This window comes from Castanea sativa, chromosome 11, assembly GCF_040712315.1.
Source record: "Castanea sativa cultivar Marrone di Chiusa Pesio chromosome 11, ASM4071231v1".
Taxonomy (NCBI): domain Eukaryota; kingdom Viridiplantae; phylum Streptophyta; class Magnoliopsida; order Fagales; family Fagaceae; genus Castanea; species Castanea sativa.
The window spans coordinates 69046310-69061242 of NC_134023.1; positions in this window are offsets into that span (position 1 = coordinate 69046310).

Genomic DNA, 14933 nt, shown 5'->3' on the forward strand with positions numbered 1-14933 from the left:
AGGCATCTCTAAGAAATTTTTAATTTTTTAAATGATGAAGCCTCATCATATTTGCTGAATGGGATTATTTTAAATTCAAACACTCGTTAATTAAAATTATAAAATCCATCAATCACACTAATTACCACATTAATTTATAAAAGTTTATGTAGTAAAATGTGTAATATTTTTAATATTTTCCAAAGAAAAGAGAAATCCTAAAAACCCAAGGAAAAAATAATAAATGTGGTAGATATTAGATAGCAGTGTAAGAAATACACCATTTAGATTGCACAATTTTTTCACTTGTATTGTGATCAAGGATAATGATAGACTTACATTGTGTGTGTTGAAAGACTTTCCAAGAAAGCAATAAATATAAGTTAAGAAAGGACAATTGATGCTTTCTTCATCTGTCATGACCCAAGTTATCTCAAATAATTCAAAATTCATAATACTAGTGATATAGACTAGTATTCACTATGAAAGTGTTTCCAAAAAGGCACAAGATATGATTTATAAAATAATTGGCGCTTTGTTCAATGGTCATGGTGTAAGTTATCTCAAATAGTGCAAAGTTCATAATTAATTACACCAGTGATATAGAGTAAATTTATTATGAAATTTTTTGCCTAGAAGGCAATAAATACGAGTTAAGAGATGACAATTGATGTTTTGGTCTTTGGTCTCCTCAAATAATGTCAATGGCATGGGCAACCCATCACAACGAAACATTTTCCAAGAACATAATACTTATTAGGATAGAATTTTCCTTATGACCAAGAGTTTACGTAGACAAATAATTTTATAAAAACAATTTACAATCACTTAGGTAGCAAGTTATTAATGGTAGTAAGAAAGTGATGTCTATTAGATAATAATCAATAAAAATTTGTGAATTCAATTATTGTAAAAAACAATTGTGAAAATTGTTGTGTTTGTATTTTGTAGTATTGCTCATTATGAATTGTGTATTATCAATATATATACATAAAAGTAGAGACTTTACGTGAGAGAGCACGAAGTTTTGCCAAGTGGCACTCTCTTTGAAAAGATATTTGATTTTTTTAAAAATAAAATACATCATTTTTAATTTATTACACTTATTAGATGTCATATCAGTTATTTAATAACTCAACAGATTTTAATTAGTAATAAATAAGACTAATGGATAAGATAGAGGGGTGTTAATCATCAAAAACTCTCTGTTTTCCTTATTCCTCCATCCTAAGGTTTTCTTATGTTTATGCCTACTCCTCTTCCCTTATAACTAAATGCATACTCTTCCTAAACCACTATATGCCTTCTCCTATGCCTATGTTGCTAAATTACCGATTCTATGTTCTATAATTTGCACAAACTGAATTAGCATTTAGATTATTTAAAAACACATGAAATCATATAAAAACCACCAAATTAGAGCTTAAAATTATAACTAAATTTTTGAAAGAAATTTAGGCACATTTGCACAAAAATTCCATGTAACTAAGTCACACTTAAGAATATTGGACCATTTTTCCTTTGTATAAATAGAAGGGTCCCAATGGAATGTGGGGGCTCACAATTTTCGCTCCAAAACATTTGTTGTAGGAACACAAAAGTTTTCCAATTTAGACTTTTCATGATTAAAGAACATGAATTGCCAACTAATCAAATTAGAGTTTTTAGTACCTACAGCAATTTCACAACATCAAGAACCAATCCCAGTGTATACAATGTCAAATTTCATAGTCTCCTGTTACATCAAATGAGTGTTTAATTTTTCTCGCAAAGTATTGAATAGTAAAGCTTCTGGGCCTTAGTCTCAATTACAACTCTCAATCATGTTGGACTTGGATGATACCTATCAACAACGTATCATTATGAGATGCAGAAAAAATTTGGAGTGTACACAACGTTTAGTGTGAATGGGAAGAAATTTCATCCAATTCCAATTGGTTAGGTTAGTAAGGGACCTATTCCAATTTAATGTTTCTGGAATTTTGTATACAAGTAATAATCAAGGAAACTTCCATCTAAAATAAGTCAGACTTTTGGCAAGAGAGAAAATTGATTTCTAGACAAATCAAGCTAAGGCCGACCAAAATGGACCATATTCTTAATTTCTTATCTCTATTTATTTCATGTACAAGACTTATAATCAATGCTTGGCGTATAAAAGTTGAACATCTTATCTAAAGTGCATCCTCTGAAAGCTTGAAAAAAAATCCATTTAAACTAACACAATATATAAATTATAAAGGAATCAAAGAAAAATTGTCAAAAATAATGAAAATTTAATCTATGCTTAAATTCTTATAAGGATGAACACAATAGCAATATCCCTTTTTTTAAAAAAAAATAAAGATAAAAAAAATCTATACTTATTTTGTACGTATGATAAAGTCCTATCACAAAGTTTTTTGAGACTCATGTTGATTAGTAATTAGAAATTATGAAGGAATAATCATGAATATATATATATATATATATATATATATATATATATATATATATATATATATATATAAGTAGAGATCTCATGTGGGAGTGCGTGAGGTCTTGCCAAGTAATGCTCTAATTTTGCATTTAACATTTTTTTTTACCTCTTTCATTAAGTGTTTTTTACTATTACTCAAAAGTTTACATTAACTTATTTTACTATTATCTCATTAGTCCCTCATTAATTGCCTAAGCTTACATCATACATTTCTTTCTTTCTCATGTCTTTTAGCATCCCCACCGTTTTAATATTTTTAAAAAAAGTAAAAAAATAATAGTTAAGGACTAATAGTAATAACTTACTAGATAAGGCCTTGTAGAGAGATAGAGAGACATAAAAATGTTGTGGATTGTTAAATAAAACGCATTGTTTCACTATAAAATCAAAACACATTGTTTCACTATAAAAGACCTGAGACTGACAAAACATTTGAAAGAGAGAGAAAGCCAAATCTGATGGGACGTCGCCTCCGTCATATTGGCCTCCCACCACCATCAAAACCTTAAACCTGTATGGGTATTTTTTTTTTCTTCTTTTTAAATTAGGAGTAAATATGATTTAGGTTTTGGTAATTTGGTTGGATAGTTTTTGTTTTGGGTATATAAGTAGAGAGAATATTTGGTACGCAAAGTAGAGACCTTACGTGAGAGAGCACAAAGTTTTGCCAAGTGGCACTCTCTTTGAAAAGATATTTGATTTTTTTAAAAATAAAATACATCATTTTTAATTTATTACACTTATTAGATGTCATATCAGTTATTTAATAACTCAACAGATTTTAATTAGTAATAAATAAGACTAATGGATAAGATAGAGGGGTGTTAATCATCAAAAACTCTTTGTTTTCCTTATTCCTCCATCCTAAGGTTTTCTTATGTTTATGCCTACTCCTCTTCCCTTATAACTAAATGCCTACTCTTCCTAAATAATTTGCACAAACTGAAATAACATTTAGATTATTTAAAAACACATGAAATCATATAAAAACCACCAAATTAGAGCTTAAAATTATAACTAAATTTTTGAAAGAAATTTAGGCACATTTGCACAAAAATTCCATGTAACTAAGTCACACTTAGGAATATTGAACCATTTTTCCTTTGAATAAATAGAAGGGTCCCAATGGAATGAGGGGGCTAACAATTTTCTCTCCAAAACATTTGTTGTAGGAACACAAAAGTTTTCCATTGTAGACTTTTCACGATTAAAGAACATGAATTGCCAACTAATCAAATTAGAGTTTTTAGTACCTACAGCAATTTCACAACATCAAGAACCAATCCCAGTGTATACAATGTCAAATTTCATAGTCTCCTGTTACATCAAATGAGTGTTTAATTTTTCTCGCAAAGTATTGAATAGTAAAGCTTCTGGGCCTTAGTCTCAATTACAACTCTCAATCATGTTGGACTTGGATGATACCTATCAACAACGTATCATTATGAGATGCAGAAAAAATTTGGAGTGTACACAACGTTTAGTGTGAATGGGAAGAAATTTCATCCAATTCCAATTGGTTAGGTTAGTAAGGGACCTATTCCAATTTAATGTTTCTGGAATTTTGTATACAAGTAATAATCAAGGAAACATCCATCTAAAATAAGTCAGACTTTTGGCAAGAGAGAAAATTGATTTCTAGACAAATCAAGCTAAGGCCGACCAAAATGGACCATATTCTTAATTTCTTATCTCTATTTATTTCATGTACAAGACTTATAATCAATGCTTGGCGTATAAAAGTTGAACATCTTATCTAAAGTGCATCCTCTGAAAGCTTGAAAAAAAATCCATTTAAACTAACACAATATATAAATTATAAAGGAATCAAAGAAAAATTGTCAAAAATAATGAAAATTTAATCTATGCTTAAATTCTTATAAGGATGAACACAATAGCAATATCCCTTTTTAAAAAAAAAATAAAGATAAAAAAAATCTATACTTATTTTGTACGTATGATAAAGTCCTATCACAAAGTTTTTTGAGACTCATGTTGATTAGTAATTAGAAATTATGAAGGAATAATCATGAATATATATATATATATATATAAGTAGAGATCTCATGTGGGAGTGCGTGAGGTCTTGCCAAGTAATGCTCTAATTTTGCATTTAACATTTTTTTTTACCTCTTTCATTAAGTGTTTTTTACTATTACTCAAAAGTTTACATTAACTTATTTTACTATTATCTCATTAGTCCCTCATTAATTGCCTAAGCTTACATCATACATTTCTTTCTTTCTCATGTCTTTTAGCATCCCCACCGTTTTAATATTTTTAAAAAAAGTAAAAAAATAATAGTTAAGGACTAATAGTAATAACTTACTAGATAAGGCCTTGTAGAGAGATAGAGAGACATAAAAATGTTGTGGATTGTTAAATAAAACGCATTGTTTCACTATAAAATCAAAACACATTGTTTCACTATAAAAGACCTGAGACTGACAAAACATTTGAAAGAGCGAGAAAGCCAAATCTGATGGGACGTCGCCTCCGTCATATTGGCCTCCCACCACCATCAAAACCTTAAACCTGTATGGGTATTTTTTTTTTCTTCTTTTTAAATTAGGAGTAAATATGATTTAGGTTTTGGTAATTTGGTTGGATAGTTTTTGTTTTGGGTATATAAGTAGAGAGAATATTTGGTACGCAAAGTAGAGACCTTACGTGAGAGAGCACAAAGTTTTGCCAAGTGGCACTCTCTTTGAAAAGATATTTGATTTTTTTAAAAATAAAATACATCATTTTTAATTTATTACACTTATTAGATGTCATATCAGTTATTTAATAACTCAACAGATTTTAATTAGTAATAAATAAGACTAATGGATAAGATAGAGGGGTGTTAATCATCAAAAACTCTTTGTTTTCCTTATTCCTCCATCCTAAGGTTTTCTTATGTTTATGCCTACTCCTCTTCCCTTATAACTAAATGCCTACTCTTCCTAAACCACTACATGCCTTCTCCTATGCCTATGTTGCTAAATTACCGATTCTATGTTCTATAATTTGCACAAACTGAAATAGCATTTAGATTATTTAAAAACACATGAAATCATATAAAAACCACCAAATTAGAGCTTAAAATTATAACTAAATTTTTGAAAGAAATTTAGGCACATTTGCACAAAAATTCCATGTAACAAAGTCACACTTAGGAATATTGAACTATTTTTCCTTTGAATAAATAGAAGGGTCCCAATGGAATGAGGGGGCTAACAATTTTCTCTCCAAAACATTTGTTGTAGGAACACAAAAGTTTTCCATTGTAGACTTTTCACGATTAAAGAACATGAATTGCCAACTAATCAAATTAGAGTTTTTAGTACCTACAACAATTTCACAACATCAAGAACCAATCCCAGTGTATACAATGTCAAATTTCATAGTCTCCTGTTACATCAAATGAGTGTTTAATTTTTCTCGCAAAGTATTGAATAGTAAAGCTTCTGGGCCTTAGTCTCAATTACAACTCTCAATCATGTTGGACTTGGATGATACCTATCAACAACGTATCATTATGAGATGCAGAAAAAATTTGGAGTGTACACAACGTTTAGTGTGAATGGGAAGAAATTTCATCCAATTCCAATTGGTTAGGTTAGTAAGGGACCTATTCCAATTTAATGTTTCTGGAATTTTGTATACAAGTAATAATCAAGGAAACTTCCATCTAAAATAAGTCAGACTTTTGGCAAGAGAGAAAATTGATTTCTAGACAAATCAAGCTAAGGCCGGCCAAAATGGACCATATTCTTAATTTCTTATCTCTATTTATTTCATGTACAAGACTTATAATCAATGCTTGGCATATAAAAGTTGAACATCTTATCTAAAGTGTATCATCTGAAAGCTTGAAAAAAAATCCATTTAAACTAACACAATATATAAATTATAAAGGAATCAAAGAAAAATTGTCAAAAATAATGAAAATTTAATCTATGCTTAAATTCTTATAAGGATGAACACAATAGCAATATCCCTTTTAAAAAAAAAATAAAGATAAAAAAAATCTATACTTATTTTGTACGTATGATAAAGTCCTATCACAAAGTTTTTTGAGACTCATGTTGATTAGTAATTAGAAATTATGAAGGAATAATCATGAATATATATATATATAAGTAGAGATCTCATGTGGAAGTGCGTGAGGTCTTGCCAAGTAATGCTCTAATTTTGCATTTAGCATTTTTTTAAACCTCTTTCATTAAGTGTTTTTTACTATTACTCAAAAGTTTACATTAACTTAATTTACTGTTATCTCATTAGTCCCTCATTAATTGCCTAAGCTTACATCATACATTTCTTTCTTTCTCATGTCTTTTAGCATCCCCGCCGTTTTAATATTATTAAAAAAAGTAAAAAAATAATAGTTAAGGACTAATAGTAATAACTTACCAGATAAGGCCTTGTAGAGAGATAGAGAGACATAAAAATGTTGTGGATTGTTAAATAAAACGCATTGTTTCACTATAAAATCAAAACACATTGTTTCACTATAAAAGACCTGAGACTGACAAAACATTTGAAAGAGAGAGAAAACCAAATCTGATGGGACGTCGCCTCCGTCATATTGGCCTCCCACCACCATCAAAACCTTAAACCTGTATGGGTGTTTTTTTTTCTTCTTTTTAAATTAGGAGTAAATATGATTTAGGTTTGGGTAATTTGGTTGGATAGTTTTTGTTTTGGGTATATAAGTAGAGAGAATATTTGGTACGCAATGTAAAGCCATATTCTACCACGGTTTGAAATTATCTATAAGACACGTGCATACACACTTGCCCACCATGTTTTATTGTTTTACTACCAATGAGTGGAAGACAATGAGAGAGTTGGACATACTTTTATTTCATAGTATTAAATATGTGAACACAATACAAATTATTTGATTTTCACGGTCCTGTTACTCTTTTGTATTTATTTTTTGTTTCATGATTTTAAAAAAACTTAATCTTACCTTTTTTTTAGGGTGAAAAATTAATCTTACCTTGAGAAGGCTATAAATATGCAGTGAAATAACAGTTATAAATTGCACACACATAACCATTATAATTATTCAGTTCAAGGAATGAGTAAATATCTATATATATAAAATAGACGAAGCTGAGAGAAAGTTGATTCCTGCATTTAAGGACGTGTTGACAAATAGGATAACTGCCTATTTAAAATTCAGACACGTATACAGTTTTTAAAAAATACAGTGGCACGTTATAACGCTTGGCTTTTTAAACCCTGCCACGTCTGCAATTTAAAAAAAGGTGTAAATTAAATAACCGATTTGATTTCTACAATTAAGGAAGTGCTGACAAATAAGATAACTACCTATCTAAAATTCAGACACGTTTAACTTTAAAAAGCGATACATTATATTATTCGGTAAATTTAGCACCGTTTGGTGGTGTTTTTTTTAATATTAAAAAAAAAACGGTAGCAATAAAATAATAAACACGTTGCAACTAAAAAAATCCTAGCCATCTCTTCTCATCACTCTGCTTGACATTTTCTCTCTCTAAAAAAACCCCTAGCGATACTGCGATACAAAGAACGGCCGGCCATCACCATCTGATCTGCTGCTCTGCCTCATCTCTCCTCTGCAACAAAATTTGTCTAAAGGTCAGCATACTCTTTTCTTCTTCAAATACTGTTTTGGTTTTCTGAAACTTTTCACCATTGCTTTTCCTTTTTGAATTAGCATATTAAATCTCCAATATGTATATATTTTTAGTTTAAAACCAGATGTTTATACTACAAGAATTACCATCTTTCTTTTCAATATATCTGTATTTCAAAATTTTCTCCATACCGATTTGTCTATGGTTCTTCTTTGCCACCTTTTGAAATATAGATGGGTTTATTTCTCTTTCTATGGAAGAATTATAATTCCCAAATTTAAGTACTGGTAACATAAGGGAATTTTGCCCTTGATTTTAATGGCCAAATTTCAACTTGGATGGTTATAAGTCTGAAAGTTTAGAGTGTGTAATGATGGGTTTATTCTCTCTCTATGGATGATTTGGTCTGAAATAATTATTTTTGGTTTTAAGTTTTGGTAACGTTAGGGATTTCGCCCTCGATTTAAATATTTTGATGGTTTAAAATCTGAAGTTTAGAGTGTATAGTAATTTATAATTTTTTTTCTAAGTGAAATGATGGTTTTTTGGACTAATTACTGGGTTTTTGAAAAATAAATAAATAAATTAATGACCAACTGATTACTATACACCTTCCAACAGTTTGTTAGATACTATGTTATTGAAATTATAAAAAACCTTCTTACCCTGTCATTTTGTTGAAATTCATATTTGCTACAGTTCTTTGTCAAGTACGTATCTTGAGTAATTTGCAAGATAGGTTAGGAAAGCCTAATTTTTCCTTTGTTTATCTGATAATTCTGTCCATTATGTATTCGTTGTTTGAATTTCCTCTGTTTTTGCATATTTTAGATAGCTTTTTCTATATATAAAAAAAAAATGCATTCCATGATTCTTTTTCAACTAACCTGTAAAATTGTTATGTTTTTTTTTGTTGGTGTCATGCTTTGCGATCAACTTCCTTATAATGATTTCTTCAGCTTCTTTTTGTAGACTTTGTTTCATCTTAGGATGGCCTTACCATCCCTCTATTTATCTGATATTTTGGATTACATTTTGTTGATTAATGTATTTGGGATAGTTCTAAGCAAAATTAAATTGTTAGAGTTCTCTTTGGTTTATTTTTTGAAAATAAAAATCCATTTTTTAGGCTTTACATTTCGGTCTACCTCACAGATTAAATTATCTTGATTCTGAGGGATTTCAGTTGCTATTTGTGATGATTCTGTGAATGAAACTTTCAATTTCAAATAGAGGTCTTATACATGGTTTTTGATCTCTAGCATTTTTCCCCACCCATGTTTGTAAGATTTGAGTTGTGATAGTAGCAGATTATTTATTACAAGTTTGGGTATCTTATATTAGTATCTATTTAATTGTTAGCCTCTATCTTTCATACTGTTGAATACTTTGTTTTGTTGAGTTATTTTGGAACTCCGTGCATCCATCTTAATTTCGCTAATTTTTTCATATACGCTCAGGCTGGTGTTTTTCCTATTAAATAAGTAGTGTTATTCTCAAAGTTGTTGGTTTGTAAGTGAATGGTTTGATTCAAGTGCTAATTTGAAGATCTTATCGATTAAGGTAGATCAAGATCTTTTTTCATATTTAGGTGTGGGTAGACTCATTACATGAATTTGAGTGTCTATGCACTAAATTAGCAACATGTGTGCACCTTAAGGCAATATCTTTACATGAGATAACATAGGAGAAGAAGACTAAGACTTGGTGACATTTTCTAGCTGTATTAATGGTGTAGAGGATTTTTTATATTATATTTAAATTGTAACCTATAACCCTATTTTGATTCCATTAATCTTATTCAATCTTCTTCCGATAGCCAAATAGATAGAGTTCTTTTTGATTTTTTTTGTCTGCTATGTTTTGTAATCAAGTTGGCTTATTTGGTTTGTGAGGTTTTCCAATTCAGTCTAACTCAATGATTACATTGTCTTGCTTTTGATGGTTTTGAGTTCTATTAGTGATATTTTGTAAGCGTTGAAAATGCATGATTTATGCTTTACGAAAAAAAATTAGTGATTCCCACACATGAAGTGCTGTTTATACCTAAATTTGATATGTCTAGAAGTTTACATTACAGTTAAAATTAAAAAAAAAAAAAGACTTTACTTTATGATCTTATGATTGCCAAATGCTATAATTACGAGCTTGGATTTAATTATTGTTACTGGATTACCATATTTTGAAGTCTTGATTTTGGTACATCTAAATATGGTAGAGACCACTTTCAATTCTTAAGACTCAATTTGGTTAGTGACTATCTTTTGATTAGAAAAAAAGTTTTGGCTTCCCATCAGTCACTTATATTTTAAATTTTTTAATACATTTCTAGGAGACATTATGCCAAAAAAATTATTGAATCAAGATTAAAGGTAACTTGATTTCCCATTTTATTTTTCCAATTTTTTGGGTTCTATTTTGTCTAAAGTAATGCTAGGATATTTGAGGCCGACTCAAGAATGAGGAAGGTGAAATACAAGCCATCGAGGTCAAGTCTCAATTGGTAACCAAAGTACCATGTTGTTATTCAAAGATGCCTCTATTTGTACTTGGCAAGTAAACTGAAATCTTTATTCATTAATGAAGCGGTTTTTTCCTTTTTAACTTGGCAAGTAGACTAAAATCTTGACTGTTTCTCCAGAAGTTTTCACTGTGGCATGCCACTTAATACTTACCACACATAGGATATGTACTCTCACTTTTGCCGATTGGTATAGCTTTGAGTGTTATCTCATGAAGTTGGTGCAACACAGGTGCTGTGATCCAAGCTGATGCAAGAATAACAGTGATGCTAGCTGCTGTAATTTAACAGGAGCATAGCTAATGTATGATCTGTTAGTGTAGGTCTGTTAGCTAATATATGAGCATAGCTAATGTATGAGCATAGTTAATGTTCTAAAAGTGTATCTCGAAATGTGAATGTAATTGCTATTAAGTTTATAGAAATTGCATGTAATTCATTTAGTAGATCACGTTTGGTTGGAGGACACCTCTTATTCTTTGAGTTTGACACTGTAGAATACATTCAAAGATTGTGTGCAGCAGCCAATGTGGCATGACCACAAAGCTGAATCTGCAAAGTGGTATCAAAGATTTGATTGATTTACTGATACTTCTTTTAATTTGCTAAAAATTCTACCGCATCAATAATATATGGACATCTAATCATGGTTAAAGACCCTTTTAAAATCTGTCTGTCAATAATCATGTGGAATTTTCAACTTAGTGCTATTTTCCCGATGTTTTTAACATGTGAAAGCAATTAGTTGGATGGTGTGGAATAGTAAACGTGGGTACTGGTAGAAAGAATATGATATTTTGTGAATGTGTGTGTGCGTGTATATATATATATATATGGCTTACAGAAAATTGTGTTCATGCTTCTACCTGCACTTCAACTTTGTAGTTTCCACACAGGTTCAAAAGATTAAATTAATAGTGTGTTTAAAGTTTGCAAAATGAACCAATTTGATTGCCATGCCAATCTAGACACTAATGTGTCATGAATTTGGCATATTAGCAACAAAATTTTGGAATTTATGATTAATTCACTTAACAACCAAACATCGCAACCTTTTCCTTTTTTTAATATTTATATTTTAAAATTATCGAAGAAATATCTTTTAAGGACCTTTCACAACAAACAGATTGAGTATATCTTCTGTAAAACCAATTGCTTTGTGGATATTTGCAAGTCCCAAGAATTTTTAGATACAAATATATTACTGCTTTTCTTCAAAAAATAAAAAATAAAAAAATGCAAAGATAATACATATAAAAGAGATAAGAGAGAGAAATCTTAAGATTTAAAAAATATTAAACCCATGATAATAAATTAGTTTTAAATTCTGATTTTGGTTTTGACATTTTGAGCGCTATTTTAAAATTTTTAATTTCTAATACATTAGCTACATACTTATTTAATTAAATTTATTTAACTAAAACTTTTAATATAAAATATTCACTTCAAATATTTATCTTAAATTATTTGAATATATTTACTTTCTCAGATACTAATTATTTTTTATCAGTAGACATTTATCTTTGAGCTTCAAAGATAGGGTAGCAACAAATTGGTGATTGACTTAAAAATTCACATCTTAAAATATAATAGAAAATCGTTAGATTTAACAGATGGCTTGGTCAATTAGGAATCACACCAAAGCTCTAGATGGAGCTAAATATATGTGTGTGTTACAATGAGAGAATACTATGCATTTCGATTGTGTTTCTGCGATGTGGCTTTTTTCTCATTGATGAAAATGTATTTTTTAAGTTAAATAGTCATATGACAAAATCTTAAGATGTTAACCTAAGAAACAGCACCTAAGGTACTGTACATAAGTTTTGTCCATAGTTAAAAATGTCATTTTTTAAACAATGTTTCTGTTTAAAATAATATTGTTTCATGGTTAAAAATGAGTTTTTTTTTTCTATAACATTTAACTTTTAATATATGTTAAATTATATTTCGTCTTCTTATGAACAATTCTTTCCCTATTTTACCATCATAAAATGATTCCGCACATTGCGCGGGTTAAACACTAGTTTGAGATAATTACATTGACCATGACAACTAAAGGCTTCTCGTCCATTGTATCTTCCACCCACCACCATGAGTGTTTTTTTTTCACTTAAAAAAAAGGTAGAAGAAATTTTTTTCATTTTCATTGAGGAAAGAAAAAAAAAAAACTGGAACGGACTAGTTTATGTGCTTTTTACCAATGAGGATTTTTTTTTTTGAATAACAAAGGACAGGAAGTGATATTGGCCCAACAGGATAACAACTGAGCCAAATTTATATATCTTTATAGAAAAGAGAGAGAGTAATGCTAAAGATACCATAAATTTATTATATTGTTTTTATAAAATGATGTGTTATTAATCACCAAATAAAAAATCAAATATTCATATATTATGTTTTTAAAATCTATTAATCACATTCGTTTATTATGTATAGTAAAATATGTAGTATCTTTAACATTTTCCCAAAAAAAAAAAAAAAGCAAAAATGTAAAACTGATCCTCTAACTTTTATATTTTTTCACTTCCGTCCTCTAACTTTCAGTTTTGTCAATTCAGTTCTCTAACTTTCAATTTTTGTCAATTCAAGGCTCTCTTACAAATCTAAGACTACTGTCGTTACTGCTGTTTTGCATTTGGTTTTTTTTTTTTTTTTAAATTCAAAATTAAAAGAAAAATCTGGAAAAAAAGAAAAAGAAAAAGAAAAGACAAACACAATCATCCACTCGTAGTTTTGTGAAGTTAATGATTCGTGAAATGGAATCAGGGAACTGGGATCTCAACGAAGCTATGAAATTCATTGAGCCAGACACTGTTTTCACAAACCCAAATCACCGATCCTTTGTTTGCAAAACCATGCTCGAAGGTTTCAACTTCCTCACTTTTCACCAAGCAACACTCACAATCATCATCATCAACAACAGCAGCAGCAACAAGAACAACAAGAAAAACATCGCAGCCGCCTCTATTTCGACAAGTTTAAGAAGCTCACAAATGTTAATCCGAGGCGCTATCTCTTCGAGAACCCAAACTCTTCCTTTGGGAAGTTCTGTCGGGCCAAGTACCTAAACCTCGTACACGCGAAAATGGAATGCTCTCTGTTCGGTAACTTGAATCAGCAAAAGCTCATAACCTCTAGGGGTGTTCCCGATTCAACTTTCTTTGTAGCGTTTGCTGAAATGGCAAAGCACGTGTGGCTTTTGCAAGTAGGGGCGGCGAGGTTCCTCACCGTTGGTGAACTCACTCTCTCTCTCTCTCTCAAAGTTAGGGATTTGATTCTTGAATCCTTTTTTTATTTTTTTATTTTATTTAGGGAAGGGGAACGACGTTGTCGTTCCCCTTAATGTTTTTTTTTTTTTTTCCAAAATTTTCTTTTAATTCGGAATTTAAAAAAAAAAAACCAAATGCAAAATGGCGTCGTTTTGGCGGCAGTAACGGCAGCAGTAACAAATTTGTAACGGAGCCTTGAATTGACAAAAATTGAAAGTTAGAGGACTAAATTGACAAAACTGAAAGTTAGAGGATTGAAATGAAAAGAGGTGAAAGAGGGTCAGTTTTGCATTTTTGCCCAAAAAAAAAAAAAATCCCAAAAACTGAAGGAAAAAAAAATCGTTTGTTTGATATTAAATAGCATATATGAAATACACCACGCTGATTGCACAAGACCATCCTTCATATATGAGAAGTTATCATATTAGATCGTCTTGTAGAGTATCCCCTCTCATATTTGGAGGCCTTTGCACATTTATGAGACCTACGTATTGTAAGAGAACACACCATGAAACAATATTCTCATAAGGTTCTGCTTCAAGGCATCAAATTGTGCATCTTCCTCAAAAGTAACATGGCATAACGCTTTATTTTCATCTTTTAAAACTGCTAGCAATGTGAGTAGCTTCCACCAACAAGGCATCTCTAGGATTTTTTTTTTTTTTTTAAATGATGAAACCTCATCATGTTTGCTAATCGGGACTATTCTTAATTTATTACTGCCTATGAATGTGACTTTTGATAATGGTTGGAATGAATGCTACGAATGTGACAGTTGTTGGTTTGGATGAATGCTACATTAGGATTTGAAAGTTGCCTGTTGAACTTATGTCATATATTTGAATATGGTAACTTGTTTTTAGTCATTTGGAGTACCACGTCAATATTAGTTTTGTAAAATTTTCCAATGAATTGAGGATTTTCTTCATCAAAACAATAACTTCTAAAACTATACAAAACAAAGAATTAAAAAGATAGTTGATTCTCAAACAAAGGAAATAAGCTCATCTCATTTTTGAGGGAAATTAACACACTGTTTTGCATATTAAACATTGAAATGCTTT